This window comes from Sus scrofa, chromosome 11 (assembly GCF_054392235.1).
Source record: "Sus scrofa isolate SSC_HxYL_T2T_F1_AM1 chromosome 11, Sscrofa_HxYL_maternal_Yorkshire_Landrace_v2.0, whole genome shotgun sequence".
In the NCBI taxonomy this organism is placed as follows: domain Eukaryota; kingdom Metazoa; phylum Chordata; class Mammalia; order Artiodactyla; family Suidae; genus Sus; species Sus scrofa.
The window spans coordinates 62,416,592-62,434,657 of NC_139393.1; the positions used below are offsets into that span (position 1 = coordinate 62,416,592).

At 34.9% G+C, this 18,066-nt stretch overlaps 1 long non-coding RNA gene across 2 annotated transcripts in view; it reads right to left on the bottom strand.

Annotated features, from left to right (window-relative positions):
• Positions 1–18,066, bottom strand: part of LOC102163241 (uncharacterized) — an 80,937-nt gene that overhangs the window by 22,787 nt on the left and 40,084 nt on the right. The window contains exons 1-3 of one of the 2 annotated variants that reach the window (XR_014820065.1): positions 10,026–10,119; positions 7,757–7,858; positions 6,075–6,147 (exon numbers count right to left, since the gene is read on the bottom strand). This is a non-coding gene — a long non-coding RNA (uncharacterized LOC102163241). Of the gene's footprint in view, positions 1–6,074; positions 6,148–7,756; positions 7,859–10,025; positions 10,120–18,066 lie in introns of those variants that run through there. The other variant, XR_014820066.1, reaches the window with a different exon arrangement.

An 18,066-nucleotide genomic window follows, 5' to 3' on the forward strand; every position in this document is an offset into this window, starting at 1 on the left:
AGCTAGACAACACTGGAAAAAAATAGTATATTATACAAGGTAAGACTTTTGTAGTGAGGTAGATGGATTTGTACTCAAACTAGCCTCTAATTAGAATTCACCCTAAGATTTTAAGGAAGCAACTGTTAAAATAATTAGCAGTGTATATAACCATTTAAGAGTTGCAAAAGGAGAAATTAAAACAGAATATGCATACACATATTTGCTGGATGCAAATCTCTTTAAGAGAGATTTTTATATTTCCTCTTAGACTATTGATTATGATTAATCTTTGTATGCTAGCTTCTCTCTAGATCCATAATATATGAAAGATCAAGTATTTTAAATGAAGCCCATTGGTCTAATGTGACTACTGACCATTACGATGCCTTATCTGAGTTCCCAGTGACTTGGGATCAATGGAGACGACAGAGAATATTTTCACTCTGTTCTTTCCTATCACCCCTAGCCACTTTGGGCTTAAAAAAACTAATTTCATAGCAAGTTTGCTTGTTTTTCCTTTTCATTTTTACTTTCATATATTGTTCCTGTATATTTTTTCTTTCAACTTTGAAAATTCTAAATATTACTTTGTTATTCTTCATAGATAACTTTCTTATCAATTTTGATATGTCCATTACTATCTGAGCTCTCTTCTGATTAAGAATGATTACTTAACATTCTTTACCCCCTGGCAACTTCCATGTTTCATCTTGCATTATCAATTCATTTTTTTATTAAACTCCATATGAAGCTTATATAATCAACGATAGGACAAAGCCTCTGCCTTCATCTCATTAGGAGTCTAATGTGAAAAGTGGAGCTATTTACATGTATTAAAATAAAACAAGCATTACAAGTTTTTATGTCCAAGGACAGGAATAAATAGTGAGGTGTGATAAATTAAGTAGCATGGCCAAATTTAGATAAGCTTTCATAAATATATTTATTGAAATGAGTTAAAATAATTTTTAGCATATTGGATACCACTGGCATATAAATTCTATTTTTAACTCCTGCTCTAAGTATGTCATAAATCTAATGAATACATTTTAATGCTAGCTCTTTTATATTATTTTGATTTAACCCAGTATCTGCTTAATTTGGATGTTTGGCATGAATAAAAATAAAATCAACACCGAAGGTTTAACTGTATTTGCCTAAGGGATTGCAACCTTTCGTTGTATTGAAAAACAATTCACCTTGGGTATCGTCTCTCATATCAAGGAGTAAGTCTTGAATTCATGGAAAATGGCTGGCCCTGCACTGACTGACACATTCCAACTGGTGTCCACTGTCAGCTATGGCTCTTGTGTGTATGTCCCAGCTAGAACGCACTGTAGTGACTAAAATGACATTTGGTAGCAATACTTGCCAAGTCCTAACAGTTTTGGAGAAACTAAGTTTAAGTGTCTATCTTATTTATTTGATCCTAACAGCAAATGGTATTACCTCTTCAGGTCTAACCAAAGATCAGTAAAGCCTTCTGCCAGATAATGACTGAAATGTCCAAAAGCCTGCCACAAATCAGCTGTGTCTACTATAAATACTAATCAATATGAGTAGTAAAGGGGAAATACTGTAAAGAGCCATAATCTGAAGAGTTTTCCAAAGAGATCTGTTTGCAGGATAGGAATAGTTACTTTTTTTATGCAATGATTGGTAGCAAAATGTGAAAAGTGCTAGCCTGGGAATAAGGAATGTTGTTCAGATGATTAGTCTGATACTTAGTAGCTGTGTAATAACAGGCAATTGACCTGAAGCTGTTTATTAATTTGTAAAGCGTGGCTTAGGGTATCAACATCACAGAATTGCTTAAAGATTAAATATTATAACACATATGGGGATGTCCACCATGAGAGTACTTACATGGTAAGTTTGGTTGCTTTTTGGTTTTTTTCCTGGCTCTCTTATTAAACAGTGATATGGCTTTGGGTGAAAGATTTGAACTTTATGGGTCTCAGTTTTCCCATTTAAAGTAAAACAATGAATTGACCATCTTTTGACTTTCCTGCTTTAGAATTCTTAGTGATGGTAAGGAATAACTTCTGACAGTGTTGACTCTTGGTTAAGGGAACTGTTTCATGAAGAACTTAGTGCCCCATCCCTATCACTGTGTCAACAGAAGATGACTTCTATAATAAGGTTCTATTTAGATAAAAACTGGTAAACTGGTACACAGAAGTTGTATTGTATTGGGACAGCATCATCATGTCTTTTTTTTTTTTTAAAGTAGGCAATATTTAATTCATGATTTCAAAATAAAAAACTAAGTTTTTCTGGTTTCTCTTAACCTGCCTTTTCTTTTTTCTTTTTCTGTCCACACTTGCAGCATAAGCAAGGCTAGGTGTCCAGTCTGAGCTTCAGCTGCCAGCCTGACCACAGCCATGCAACAATAGATCTGAGCCCCATCTGCAACCTATGCCACAGATTGTGGCAATATTGGATCTTTAACCCACTGAGCAAGGCCAGGGATCGAACCTGCATACTTATAGATACTAGTTGGGTCCTTAACAGGCTGAATCACACAGGAACTTCTAAACTGCTTTTTCTATTAGATTGAGGGGTGACATTCAGCTCAAGTAGGGTCATTTGCTCCTTTAGAGCAGACCTACTCTAATTTTTTAGAAATCCCATCAGTTCCCATTGTGTCTTCAAATCTCACTCTTTTATATGACCTGGCTAAGTCCAATAGGCTTTTGAATTTGTTGTTTCCAGTCTAGAGGTTTAGGGAAAAGACCTAAATATTCTTCTGATTCCAAATTTCCATTTTTCAGAGTTCCTGCCATGGTGCAGTGGAAACGAATCCAACTAGGAACCATGAGTTGCAGGTTCAATCCCTGGCCTCGCTCAATGGGTCAAGGATCCAGTGTTGCCATGAGCTGTGGTATAGGTCACAGATGCAGCTCGGATCTGGTGTTGCTGTGCTGTGGTATAGCACAGCTGCTATAGCTTGGGTTCGACCCCTAGCCTGGGAACCTCCATATGCTGTGGATGCAGCCCTCAAAAGCAAAAAAAAATCCCCCAAAACCCCCCAAAAAAACCAAATTTCCATTTTTCCTAAGTACTTTTAAAATACATTTTGTGACAATAGCATCAAATCAGTATTATAAAACATTAGCATTCTTTAAAAAAATCTGTGCTTATCTGTAACTTTAACATATTAAGATGATTTTATAAGTTTTGTTCAGAAGGTGGAATGTCAGCTAAGAGAACCTGACACTTACGAGCTAAATAATCCAATTGAAATTGGGAACATTTTCTTAAAGTATAGAACTTGAACTTGCAAACATAGATTTTTGAAGTGAAAGAATATATACACTACAGCTTTTAACTACCACATATCTACAAATATACTTTTCTGTTTCCTATCTGAAATATTAAAAACAATGCTGTATCTTTGAACTTTCCGCACTAAGGAAACTTTCTATAACCAGGACTTTCAATCTCTAGGGATTTTTTTTTTAATCTCCAGAACAGATCAGTCCCATAACAGTCCTTCATCTAGAAAAATCTTAAAGATTTTTACTTTTTTTTTGGTAAATTATATCTGATATAGTTACTCTATTGAGATGGATCCACATACTGTATCTCTATGGGTTAATTCTTCTGGATGAAAGAAACTTTACCTTCTGAGAAAATTTCTAGTGGAAAGACATTTAATAATCAAAAAAGATATTTAAAAGAACAAGAATAATATGTAGTATATAGTAGGAAGCCCTGTAAATCAGTGAACACATGTGAAAGAAAATTATCCAGCTACTTTCAAATTATACCAATTTTCCCAAATTTATCAAGAATATCTCATATTCACTATTTCATTTCATTAAACTTCATTTCCATTTCCATATTTATTTAGAGAATTATTCAAGAACTATAGTTGCTGAGAAAGTAGTCAGGTATTTAGCAATCACTAGGAAGCTTTAACTGATTCATCTCCATATTGTAAAACTGTAGGATTTTCCTATTCAACTAATTGCACTGCACATTCAATGATTTAACCACCAATTCCACTGATACAGCTGAACACTTTGAAGTTACAATTGCTGAGTTTCAAACCTCACTACAGGTTGTACAGTTTAATTTCCTGATTAGGTTGCCAGCTTTAATAATTGAGCTTTCAATGCAGTACAATTTATTAATCATGCCTTAGTCATTATTGACAAAAGTTGAATGTTTAACTGGATTTTTTTCATTTCCAAATCCCATTGCTTCACACTTTAAGCTCAATTAATATAAATTTTAGAGGAATATTTAAGTGCTAAGTTCATGATATGACATATTAACAACTTTGTGAAACAGAATTTTTTGTAATTATAAATGTAATATGTACTATAAATAAAATTACTTTGTAAAAGAACATTATTTTATCACTATAAAAGACTGAATTTATTTTTTATTTTTATTTTATTCTCCTAAAATTTTTTATTTGTTAGCTTTTATGTATTTTTTAAAATTTATAATGATCTTTATTTTTTCCATTATAGCTGGTTTATAGTGTCTGTCAATTTTCTACTGTACAACAAGGTGACCCAGTTACATATACATATATACATTCTTTTTTTCTCACATTATCATGCCCCATCATATGTGACTAGACATAGTTTCCAGTGCTATACAGCAGGATCGCATTGCTTATCCATTCCAAAGGCAATAGTTTGCATCTATGAATCCCAAATTCCCAATCCATCCCACTCCCTCTCCTTCCCCCTCCCCCTCGGCAACCACAAGTCTGTTCTCCATACATGTAATATGTACTGTAAATAAAATTACTTTATAAAAGAACAGTATTTTGTCACTATAAAATAGATTGAATTTATTTAACTATATCTTCACAATATATAAGCTTTTCCATTTTGTCACACTGAAAATACATTTCTATAATTCTAAACATATCATATAATGTATATTTCTTATAGCAATTAAAAAGAACGTACATATATAAATAACATATACACATATATATATCTACAAAATATTAATTTGTGATATACACTCAGTTATGAAATTAGGCAGTAGTAGAGCAAAGTGTTTTTCCAAAGGAAAAATAAATAAGTCCAAGTCATCCAATGTTATACTCAGTTTTCTTACTCATAAATTATTTTTATGACAAATTTGTTCCAGGTATAAAGATACAGTCACACATGATGAAAAAGTTCTAGAGATCTGCTGTATGACATTGTGTTTATCTAATAGTACTCTACTGGAACACCTACAAATCTATTAAGAGAATACAGATCTCTTATTTTGTGTTTTTTTTTTATAATGAAATACATAACATTAAAGGTAAACAAGAAGAATAAACCCCACCTAACTCTAGCTGTTTTACAGTCACACTCCCACTCATTCAGGTAACATTTTTGAGCATTTACTATGTACCAGTGATGTTCACACTGGCAAGAATTACAAAGAGAATAACACTCACTTGACAGTTTTATAAATGCAATTATCATAAGTGTACATATTGCTTCAGGAAGAGGAGTCTCAAGAAGAATGAGAATTGACTGGAAGTCTTTCCAGGGGTAAAGGGTCATAAACACATAGAATGATTACAGTTGACAAAAGACTGTCCAAATAAAGGAAACAGTATATGAAAAGGCAACAACTCGAAGGATCACGGCAAATGTGGTAACATCATGCTGCAGGCAAATCACTGCTTACTTATTTTCTGAATTATACACTGATTCCTGGAGAACATAAGTCACATCCCTAATTTTTAGTTCCTCACATAAACATATATAATTCATCATTAAAAACATGTTTTTATATTATGACATAAATCAATTGACTAGTAAATATATTTAGGATACCTTAAAATAATAGAGTGCTTTATGATTTTCTAAAAGCCTAAATTTGTTTTAGCTCATACCTTTTACAAAAAGTAACTGATATGTGAAAGGTATTATCTCATTTTCAGAAAGAGACATGGAGATAAGTGATATGTTCAACTACACAAACCTACTAATTGATAGAGATTTGAATCTTTAAAAAATACTTTTTTTTTTTTTTTTTGTCTAGGGCATACATGATGGAATAGACACTAGAGGATTTGGAACTGGATGGTTCCAGGTTATTTTCCAAGCTCTACTACTTACATGGTGTGTAGTTTTCAGCAACTGTTTAAACGTCTTTGAGTTTGTCTCCTTATGTGTGAAATGATGTCAGCTGCTGAGAGAATTAAGGAGAATGATTTTTTTGATAACTTGGCACATATTAGAGATCAAACTAATAGAATTTCCATCCTTCTAAGTCATAGGTTCATAGAAATTACATTAATAAAAATCTCAAAGTGTACCATACAAGAGTTAAAGTATTAGAACTTATATCTCCATATATCAATATTAATCACAAAAGAAGATGTAGTTCCAATGAGATTTGCCTTTTTTTTTTTTTTTGGCTTTTTTAAAAATCTTGAAGCAAGAGGGTACTCATCACAAAATAGAAACACCAGAAAACCAAAACAACGCTTTTATTTAAAAGTGACCAAAAACAACAGAGCAATCTTTCATATGTTAATAACAGATTAAGAGACAGTAACAGGGAAAATCTTCATGGCTGGGTTAATTTTAAGTCAAGGGCTTTAAATCTCTTTAATAGAAGTAACTACTTAGACTTTTTTTTTTTGTATTTAACAACATATACACTTGCACAATATTCAGGGCAATCAGAGTATATGCAAATTGAACTACTAACATATTCACTTCAATCAGTGAAGTATGAGAAAACCTAACGGTTGAAGTATTCAGCTTAGGTAGTAAACAATATGCAGCTGCTTCTATAAAAATAAAATACGACTGTGACATAAAGGGAATTTACAAAATGTTTTAATATAAAAACTGCTGTCCAAATTTTCATCAACATATTATTTGATAAATATATTAATCAATAGCAAATTAGAGCAATTAATGGTTTGTTGAGTTTTTCTACTTTCAGTTTTAGTGACATAGCTTTTATCAAATGAAGCAATGTATATTTGTAAAATCAAAGACCAAAAAGAGAAAAAAAGAAGAGAAAATAAGAATAAAATACTCTAAAATGTTGAATGTCAGGATATATTTATGTTTTTGTATATAATCTCTTTGGGCAACAAATCTCATAGCATATGCCAGCGAATAACTGTCATAAAACTATTGTTGGCTTTTCATAGCTCCCCTTCTCTAGGTAAAACCTTGAAAATTTGGTTGTTAATATCTGATATGAAAATAAATCATTTTAATATTTTCAGATTTATATGATTTAAAATTAGATCATTTTTAACCCAAGCTTATAAAAATTATAAATCTAGAGATTGAATTAGTAATATATAGTTAAAAACCTTAACTGGCAATATGCTGTCTTAGGTGGAGAAGCCCTTTAACCTGGTGTATTTAAATAAGAAATCTATATACTACGCCTCTGGATTAAATATTTTATTTGAGTAAAGGACTTCATCGTTCTTTTATTATTATTATTAAAGTATAGCTGACTTAGTGTTATGCAAGTTCTGCTAGACAGCAGAGTGACTCAGTTATACATATATATACATTTTTTTTATATTCTCTTCCATTATGATCTATCCTAGTAGACTGGATACAGTTCCTTTGCTATATAGTAGGACTTTATTGTTTATCCATTTTAAATGTAATAGTTTGCATGTACTAACCCTAAACTCCCAGTCCATCATAGTTCTTTTTTTAATTTGTAAATATAAATGTCTCAGTTTGACTTTAAAAACTATTATATATTAATTCATGAAATATCTGCAGCACAATTAGAATTTTTCTCCTATTTTTCTTACCTTAACCATCTAAGCAGTTTTTGGACATTGTCCATCTCTTGGAAAATGTGACTGTGATAGATGAATACTGTGGATTGTCCATCATACCCCAATGCAGGTCTCCTAGTGGGAAGAAAGTAGAAATGTAAAAGTTTTATTTCATATTTTCTTTGCAATCAGGATGTGTCTCTTTAGGAGGATGAGCTATTTAGGTTTTGTCAACTAAATGCACTCTTATGAAACTTGTATTCAGTGTTAGCTATGTGCTGGGAGGCGCAGAGAGTGGGAAATTTTGCTCTTATGGATTAAGGCAGAGGTTATCTTGTATAGAAGCCAGAAGCTAAATAGCTACTTCCTGATTTTTGAAGAGGCACAAGATTATGGTGACAGATTTAATATTCTGCCTGATCTTGGCAAAGACAGCAACTCCTTTGATAGCCAGGTTCTATGGATTATTTCGGAATTTGTTCTTAAAGCAACAAAATACTGTCTCTTGATTCAACCCTCCAGGTTTCCCTAGAAGTGTGTTAACCATGAATTCCATTTCATTTAAACTAGCTCAGAGTAAATTTGGCTACCTTAAACAGAAATCACTGGTAAAGACAGTAATTAGTAGATAGAAGCAGCATGGTACTTGAATCTAGTTAAGCAAAGTGTGGTCCTATTCTAGCAGTATTGATATCAACTGGGAGTTGGAAATGCTGGATCTCAAGCCCCACACCAGATCTTCTGATTCAGAACCTGCATTTTAACAGGCCCATCAGATAATCTGTACGTACATTAAAGTTGCAATCTAAAAAAGTGAATAAACAAACAAAAAGCTAAGAAAAGGAATATTTTGGCTCAGTGGAAATAAGCAGGAAGTGGGTGGCACAGGCTGGAAAATGTGGGATGTGCAATATGAGCTGGATGGTGAAATGGTCAAATTGTTTCCTTCTGTAAGCTGGAAGGCAGACCAGGTGCTTAGGCTGATAGGGCCAAATTGAAAAAAAAAAAATGAATGCTATTGGCATGTTTAGGCTGCTTCCTACAGCTTTTAGAAACTTTCCAAAGAAAGGGAAATTTTAAAAACCTAGAGGTATGTTTGTCTTAAGCAAAGATGGAAAAGTACATGGCTACCAAAAAACCTATGTTGCCTGCAAGTTATGTGATTTGCATCATTCTGATGAGACCAGGAGAGAAAGGGGCAGGTCAAAGCACTAGATAATGAAAACAGAGCACAACTGCTGGGATGCAATAAAGACCAACTGGAACCAGCTGAAACTACGGTGGCTTTGAGAGTAGTCTGGGCATTGACCTTTAGCTCATTATACCTTAATTGTAACACTAAAAATTACTCCCCCTTATACCATGACAGTTCCTAGGAGAACTATAAAAGGCCAGAAAGTGAGCAATGGTCCAATTCTTGGGAAATCCCTACCCTTCCTTCAAATAGCAAGAATATCTTGCCTAGTTGTTTAACTCATAAAAACCTATGACTCTGTCCTGGGGTGGCTTACACTTTTTGAGAGGGTAGCATTCTGCCTGTGGAATGTGTTTCTTTCTAAATAAACTTGCTTTCCCTTTACTCTGGCTCCCCCTTGCATTCCTTTCCACGTGAAGCCAAGAACCCACACTTGGTGGTCCTTCCTAAGAACTTCTGTGGGTACCAAGAACTGACATCTCCCTCTCCTATAATACTAAGGCTTAAGGTCAACTGCAGCTATACTCCTGAAACCAAGCAGGGCTACGTAGGGGCCCTCTCAGTGACAGACTCCTCCATGGCCCCAATTATTGATTATTGTCGATTTGAAAAAGAGGCTATGGAAATAGACTGTGACCTCCTAGGCTTTCCATGTGGAACAAAAAACGGGCCCCACCAGTGAAAGTTTTGAGAAGAATGCAGACATAAAAACAGCACAGCCAGGCAAGAGACCAGCCATACTTAAAGTATAAACCCATCACAAGAACCCTTAGGTCTATTTCAAAGATAAAGATAAATCTAACGCTCATGCTTAAGTAGTGTTGCAGACACAAAGACCCCTACAACCAGGTGGAGGAAATTGACTACATGCTGACCACCAACAACAGGTGGCCCTCAGACGGATTGGAACAAGAAAGTTGGTCCTATTGACTCCTGAAAACCCTGTTCCCTCACGGCCAGCCAATCAGAAGGTTGTCAAGATTTTATGGGAAATAACCCCCCTACATACACACTGCCTTTAAAAACCCTTCACCAGAAGTCATCACAGAGTTTGACTCTCTTGAGCATGAGCTGCCTGTTCTTCTTGTGATTAAACGCCATCCTTACCTTTACCACCACCTGGTTCAGTGAGTGGACATAGGCTCAGTTCGGTAGCACTCCAAAGCACTGAAGTAGGGAGAAAATTGGCTGCAGAAGGGCACTAAAGCAGAGGTTATGACTATAAGTGCAATTTGATTTTGCCTTTGGTTTGTGCTCGCTCTTCATTAAATGTTTGTAGGAAGACAGTAGGATCGAGCGCTGAGACTAAATCTGATTAAGTGTGCTGTCTCCTCGCCCAGGCCTTCAGAGAGTTGTCGTTTGAAGACAGAGTGGGTGAGCAGCACACAGAGGACCATGGTCGAGGAATCACTTCCAGAAAGGCAAAGCCAGAAATAAGACAAAAGAGTCTTTCTCAGAGAGCTCAATCAGAGACGGTCAGACAAGCTAAGTACCTCTCTCTGCAGCAACTCTCCTGCTAGCAGGATCTCATCACGGCCAGAACCACTGACCACTGTGATTTTCCAATTCTTTGTTTCCAAATAAAAATTTTTATCATTTTTCTTTTCTAATTTCATGTATTGGGTATAAGGATGGATAACTTCACATTTAGTTTATTAGTTGCTGATCTCTTGATATATAATATCCCACATGCATACCTGAAGGAGAGGATTACCTGACACCCAGGTATGTGGAATTTGTTTCCAGGGAGGTGTGAGAAGTGGCTCCCGTTGTTCAACTGGAATTGTAAGTGGGTTCTGTTTATCAGCAAATAGATATGCGGATATGTGAACAGCCAAGGTGTATATTTTTTTAGAGACTGCTTGTTGTCAAACCTGTTATCAAGTGTGCCTTTGTTCTTGATAACAGAACCTCAGTTTGTTGACAAGAAAGAGGGAGGAAGTGGTTATTGCCCTACATTTTCAAGGTGATATCCTTAATGTCCAACACTGGGTCATTTTTCTTCATCAGCCAGAAGTTACTCACATGGCCAATCTACCACTAAGGAGGTTGCTGCTTCTTGCCCTGTTTTTCTGCTATTTTTGCTTCTTCCTTAGGAACTTGCTTTCCTGAATGAAATTGGGTTCTAGTAGCTTCTCCACTAGTTTTCCACTTTATTAAAAGTCCTCTCAGTGTCTTTCAACACATTTACACAAAAAGTGTCCTAAATCGATTCTATCCTTCCATCAGTTGTATTCCTGCTTTTCTCAAATGACTCTGTAAGAAACTCTCCCTCAAAATTAACACCAACAGTTTCCTAAATCTACCTGATTTCTCTGTAGACTTGCATGCATGCTTGGTCACTTGATACATGATGGCCCTTGAAATCATTTCTTTCATTATCTTTGATGGCATTATACTCTTTTATTATATTTATTAGATGTGCCTAGAAATATGCTAGATATCAACTCACAGCCAAGGACATGATAATGTTATTGTTAGGCTAAATAAGAGCTCAAACATGTAATGTATAATCATAATATAGCAATTGCACTTGTGGTTACTATGTAGTAACTATAAGGGATGTGTTTAAAAGATGTAGCCAGTCTAGAGACAAGTGTGACTGAGTTTGCCTGAGAGAGCAGGGATGTCTTCAGGAGAAGAAACTTCGAGATAATGAAAAAAATTTCAAACAAAAATATAATTTATTAAACGTGTTGTGCAAGGGACATGCCTTTGAAAATAGTGTCCTACTCAGCGCTGGAACAGGTCATATATATTATAGAACATGGAACTTGAGAATTTTCATGGGCTATAAGAGAAGCAGGAATGACTCTAATTGGCTTTTGGAACAAAGGCAGATGCTTTGGAATTCTCAGCAGTCATTTTATTCTGGGCTTGTGGTTTATGATGTGACTTAAGACCATGAAATGCTTCAAGAGCTTATGTTTTTACAGAATGAAGTTTCTCAAAATTGTTTTGATGTTTTACTCCTTGATATTTGCTTAACTAAATTAATTTAAAATTTTTCTAAGTGAAAGTGGATGTAACTTCATTCCAGTCTTCAAGGGCTAGAAAGTTTCAAATGTGATTTCAAACCTCTTAGTCAACATGGCTGTATCATAACAATTACTATTCCATTCCATATTCTCTCACAGACACACACACCCAGAGGTGCATAGAAAATGGAGAAAAATATTGGGCAAAAGTCTCCTGATATCACTTGGATGATTCTTGGAATAACATTTTCTCCATAGTTCTCTACCTCCTTCTAACTCAAACCTCAGGGCTTCAGAGAGTGGGGTTCCAAAATAAACATCTAATTTTTCAGGTTCTTTTTCCCAAAATTCTCTTTTGGGTCTAGGCAGTGCTCTTTATTTTTTTTCCCTATCATTAAAGCATAAAAACTAACACTATATGCAAAAGGTACAGTCAAAATGCCCCTACTCATTTTGTAGCTGTAAGTGCAATGTATCCTTAATCCTCCATTAACTTGCCCTTGATATTGCAACATCAAGTTTTTAAAACTCCATGACATTTTTTTCCATCCATAGAGCTTAGCTCTTGCAAGTAAAAAAAAAAAAAAAGCCTTTGAATTCTAGGTGCATACGTCTGTAATAGAATTAAGCCCTATATTTTAAAATTCAAAATAAAAGTGTATTAGTTTTACTCTGGTACTTTCTCATTTAAATAATGAATATGTTTGAGTCAGTAGATGGTGAGCTGTAGTATTACTTATATGAATTATCCCACATAAAAATTATAGTTTCTGTTGTGGCTCAGCAGGTTAAAAATCTTACTAGTATCCATGAAGATGCAGGTTCGATCCCTGACTCTCTCAGTGGGTTAAGGATCTGGCGTTGCCATGACCTGTGGTGTAGGTCGCAGATGCAGCACAGATCTGGAGGTGCTGTGGCAGTGGCATAGGCTGGTAGACGTACTCTAATTCAACCCTTAGCCTGGGAATTTCCATGTGCTGCGGGTGCAGCCCTAAAAAGCCAAAAAAAAAAAAAGTAATATTTTAAAAGGTGGATTCCCACACGATATTTACATGAGTGTATTTTACCTGTTTACTCAAGGGTTCCAGAAGTAGAATATGCCTTTTGATCTTATTTTCATATCAATACTTTCCCTTATGGAGGATCATGGAGTAAAGCTACAAAAAAACAGGCAAAATAAAATGGGAGAGAATGGGAGACTGATATTTAACAGAGACAATATATATCATAAACACCTATTTTGGTCACAGAAAAAGGGATCCCGAAGCAGTACAGTAAATTCTGTGGGTAGAGGGCAGAGATCCCGCAGTTATCAGAAACACAGCCTAAAGATAAAATGTCTATGTAGAGTATAATGATTAGGGGCTACCACAAAAACAGAATATAGAGGTTGCAATTCTTTGTGAAGGGTTATGGAAGGTCTTAACCATTTACGCCATGATAATTCATCTTACCATTATCCCTTCTAAGTCAGTATTTATTAAACTAGTTATCTGAGAAATCTTTGGCACAGGGTTTCAGTTTTCCATAAATATTTTCACTCACATTATAATATATTTTGCTTTAAAATTTGCAATAAATACTATCAAGAACATATGCTATACAACTTCACTATACCTTATATTGTTTTCTTTGGTAGAGCTCCAAATACAATGTCTTCTATTAAAGGAAATGGATAGATGGTGCCACTTATTCAAGTCCTATAATTTGTACTATTAAATGTGCTGTATTCAAATTGATTATCTCTGATGTCACTTTTTAATTTTTCACTTGACATGAGCATCCTGTGGAAACTACAATTCAAAATATTAAACTCTCAGTTTATTCTTCCATCTCAAGTCTTCATTCTTACATATCTGGTTTTCGTAAGTGGCATTATCTATATATTTGAGAGCTAATACTGCATCTGGCTTATAGATGATTGATAATTTTCATACAGGCTTAAAATCATTGTATGTTTATGGTCTTATTTCATATTTGATGTAAATTCAAAACTTTTCAATCCCTGTCACTGAGTCAATAGAAGATGACTTCTATAAAAGGGTTCTACTCAGAGAAAAGTTGGTAAACTAGTAGATTGCAGTTGTATTGTATTGGGACTGCAGTTATGTCTTTTTTAAAAAAGTAGGCAATACCTAATTCATGATTTAAAAATAAAAAATAAGGTTTTCTGCTTTCTCTTAAACTGCTTTATTATTATTATCATCACTATTACTATTATTATTATTTACAGCTGCACCTGAGGGATATGGAAGTTCCTGTACAGGGAAAGTAGAACTGACCTCGGTATGTTTTATTTAAACAAGTTTTAGAATGGCTATTCATCACTTTTTCTGGTGATTTATTTCTAAATTATCCAAATCTTCACAAATTTGCTGCTTTTTTTTTGGTTAATTCAATAATTGATTCAATTTGAGATCCAAATTAGTTATTGGAGCAGTTGTGTTACACTTGCTCTTCACATACATTTGTTAAAAAAGTACTTGGAAATTAAGAAAATGTATCTTGGGAGTTCCCATCGTGGAGCAGTGGAAACGAATCCAACCAGGAACCATGAGGTTGTGGGTTTGATCCCTGGCCTCCTTCAGTGCGCTAAAGATCCGGTGTTGCCGTGAGCTGTGGTGTAGGTCGCAGACACAGCTCGAATCCCGCGTTGCTGTGGCTGTGGCATAGGCCAGTGGCTACAGCTTCGATTAGACCCCTAGCCTGGGAAGCTCCATGTTCTGTGGGCACAGCCCTCAAAAGACAAAATTAAAAAAAAAAAAAAAGACCAAAAAAAAAAAATGTTTCTTGGAATTCCCATCGTAGCTCAGCGGTTAACTAATCCAACTAGCATCCATGAGGACTCAGGTTCAATCCCTGGCCTCACTCAGTGGGTTAAGGATCCGGCATTGCCATAAGCTGTGGTATAGGTCGCAGACACGGCTCAGATCCCAAGTTACTGTGGCTCTGGTGTAGGCCAGCAGCTATGGCTTCGAGTGGACCCCTAGGCTGGGACCCTCCATAGGTGCGCAGGTGTCGCCCTAAAAAGACCAAAAAAAAAAAAAAAAAAAAAAAGCATCTAATATTCCAGGTAATACTGTAAAGACAATGTAAAAATATTGTCTGTATAAAGTTCATATTTATAGACAAAATGTTAAATGCTCGTTGGAAATAAAAATATTCATTTATTTTTTCAAAGAGCTGCATTTTCATAGACTAGATAGATTTAAGAAAGGTACAATGTGGAGTTTTCTTGTGGCTCAGCAGGCATTGCCACTACAGTGGCTTGGGTTGCTGCTGTGGCACTGGTTCAATCCCCAGCCCAGAAACTTCTGCATGCCACAGATGCAGCCAAAAGGCAAGAGTGTAAGAGAGGGAACACTTCTATCAGGAGGTTTAGGTTTAGATGAACTTTCAATGGCATTTTAGCACTATTCCAGCATACACAATTGTTGCAAATTTTCTTCTCTCTCTTATCATCTATCCCCAAGGAGACTGCATCCTCTTTAGTCATTTTTATATTTGCAAATGACTCACAAAGCTGTTTCCCATGCTCTTGTAAGCTGCAGGCATGCGGCCAACTGTAACTAGTTTCCAAAGCAATTGCATGGCTAGGACTTTTTATCTTCTGAGTCTCCTAACTCACTCAGGTGATGTGTTCTACAACCTGCTTTCACTCGAAACTTGGAGGCTCATCTCAGAGAATTCCTCCTCACCATAACACAACCATCTCTTGTTGACTAACTACTTTCAGCTCTATCTTCATACAATTTAAAAATGCTTTTTATCCTTCCTGTTATCACTTTCACTGGGAGATTCCAGGTCCTTATTCCTGAGTAAGAGATAAGCTTTTTCCTAGCCCCTCTTACTAGTCTTCCTGCATTCACCTCTCTAGAAATGTATCTTATATACTGAAGACATATATTTTTGGAAAGATAAATATTTATTATATCACCTCCTTAAAAACACACTGATGATCCATAGATGCCTGTAAGGATAGGGTCTTCAGAATGTCCTATAGGGATTCCCATGATCTAGCTCTGGCCTGTGTCTATAGCTGCATATCTTGCCAAATGTCTGTCCAATTTTGCTATTCCCAACTACATAAATTCCCAAGTCACTTCAGATTATGCCAAACCCTGTGATTTTTCTTCCCTCCAATATTTTCCTGGTATCCTAACTCCTACCCTTCAGTAGACCCTCCCATTTTCTTACCTGTACCTCTCATATATCCCACACATCATTTTCCCTACCAATTTGTTATACTGTTATTTGCTAATATACTTAACTTACTCTATGAGATTGGATACCCTTTTGTTAATATGCTGATAAATATACTCAGGTTCCAGCATCTACTAGCGATAATAATTATATTGTTCAATGCCACTTATTGAGTACCTACAGTACATCAGAAAATGTTAAAGGGCTCTGACTATATTAATGCACCACTCTGTGACATACACTTTATGAGACAAGAAGAGGCTAAATAAATTGCTTAAGTTCCTTCACTGAATGAATATCTGTGCCAGAATTTATACTGAGGCATACTGGCTTCAGAACCTTTAAGTGTCTCTCTTGCTAAGATCTAATTAAATGATTATTGACTAGATGAGTGAAGTATATAAACAGCCTTAATTTTGTGCAAGAGTTGATGGTTTTTATTTTTATTTAAGGTACACTCAGGAAGCAGTGAAATGCAGAAGTTCTAGGTTGTGATAATTGAGTTAATTCCCATGAATTATTTAGAACATGCACATAATATGCAGGCAGTAAATGTGTTCTGCTATCACATCTACTGTTTTTTGAGACTTACCTATAAGCTGGGTACTTTAATAAAGACTTTACATAGATTATCTATTTTCATCCTTTTAACAACTTTGAATTATTGATACTATTTTTCCCCTATTTATCAGAAAGGAGACTGAAATTAGAACTTAAGTAATCATTGAATGCCACACACATAGTAACTGTTAGAAGTAAGATTTGAACACATTTATCCATTTCTAAAACCCATGTTTCCTATAGCTTAGATTATCCAGTAAAACATTTTGATTAAATGATTATATATATATATATATATAATTTAAAATTTCATGGTATGGGCTTTGCTGTATCATTCAACTTTGAGACAAATCCTATCACTTTACTTATTAACTGTTGTTTTATTTACTTCAAGGCAAATAATTTTAAAATATGTTAATTCTCATGAAATAATTAATATGGTCTTTCCCTTTAAAATAATTAATTTTTTCATATTCATTGTGAAACTAATTATTAAGGTACATTGAAAGGTTCCAAGCAGAAAAAAATAACTTGAACACCAGTCAGTTTGAGAGAGTGAGGCCTGTTTGCATAATTTGATTTTTCTGTTAACTAGATTATCTTTGAAATATTATTTTAAAACTCTTAAGAGCTTATTAAACTGAACACATAGAACTCCAGTTTCTATTTCCAGACTTAGATACCCCTCAACTGCTGTCATCATGCTGTTAATTGAATGTTTGTGTGAAGATGATAGCATTTTCAACAGCAAGAGCAAAAATATTGTTCTCCACTCTTTGATTTGGTCTCTTCTTTTTTTGGATATATCTAAAGCTGGTTATAACTTTGTTTCTCAGTCTGTATTTACTTAATTTTGGCTTTTGACTTTCTATATGACAACTTCACTTTGGTGTGTCACTGCTTGTCACTCTGCTTTAATATGTTTTTCTTCAATAACTTCAAACACTCTAGGAGGTTTTCTAGCATAATGAATAGGAGGATGTTTTTAAAATATAAAGAAAAATGAACAGAACAAATTAACTCTGAAGAATGGAATCCTCTTGATGTATATTCATCATTTCAAATGCTGATACCATGCCAAAAAATAACTACAGTGTAACACAAAAAGTCAAATCTGTAAGACAGTGAAATGATTCTGCAAAGATAGAAGAGTAGGAAGTATCAAGAATACTTCTCTCCACTGAGATGACAAGATGTAACTATATTGGACCTCTGGAGGCTGTTGATAGAATGCAGCGTCCAGAGAAAGAATTGGATGTAAGTTGATGTCAGTCCATTTTATGATTAAACCCCTCAAAAAATCCTGAGCAAGACTCAGGTGCGCTCAACTGTTGGCATTACTTCGTACATTTTGCCACACAGATCTAGGAAATTGAGCTTATCTGTGTGACTCCACTGGGAGAGAA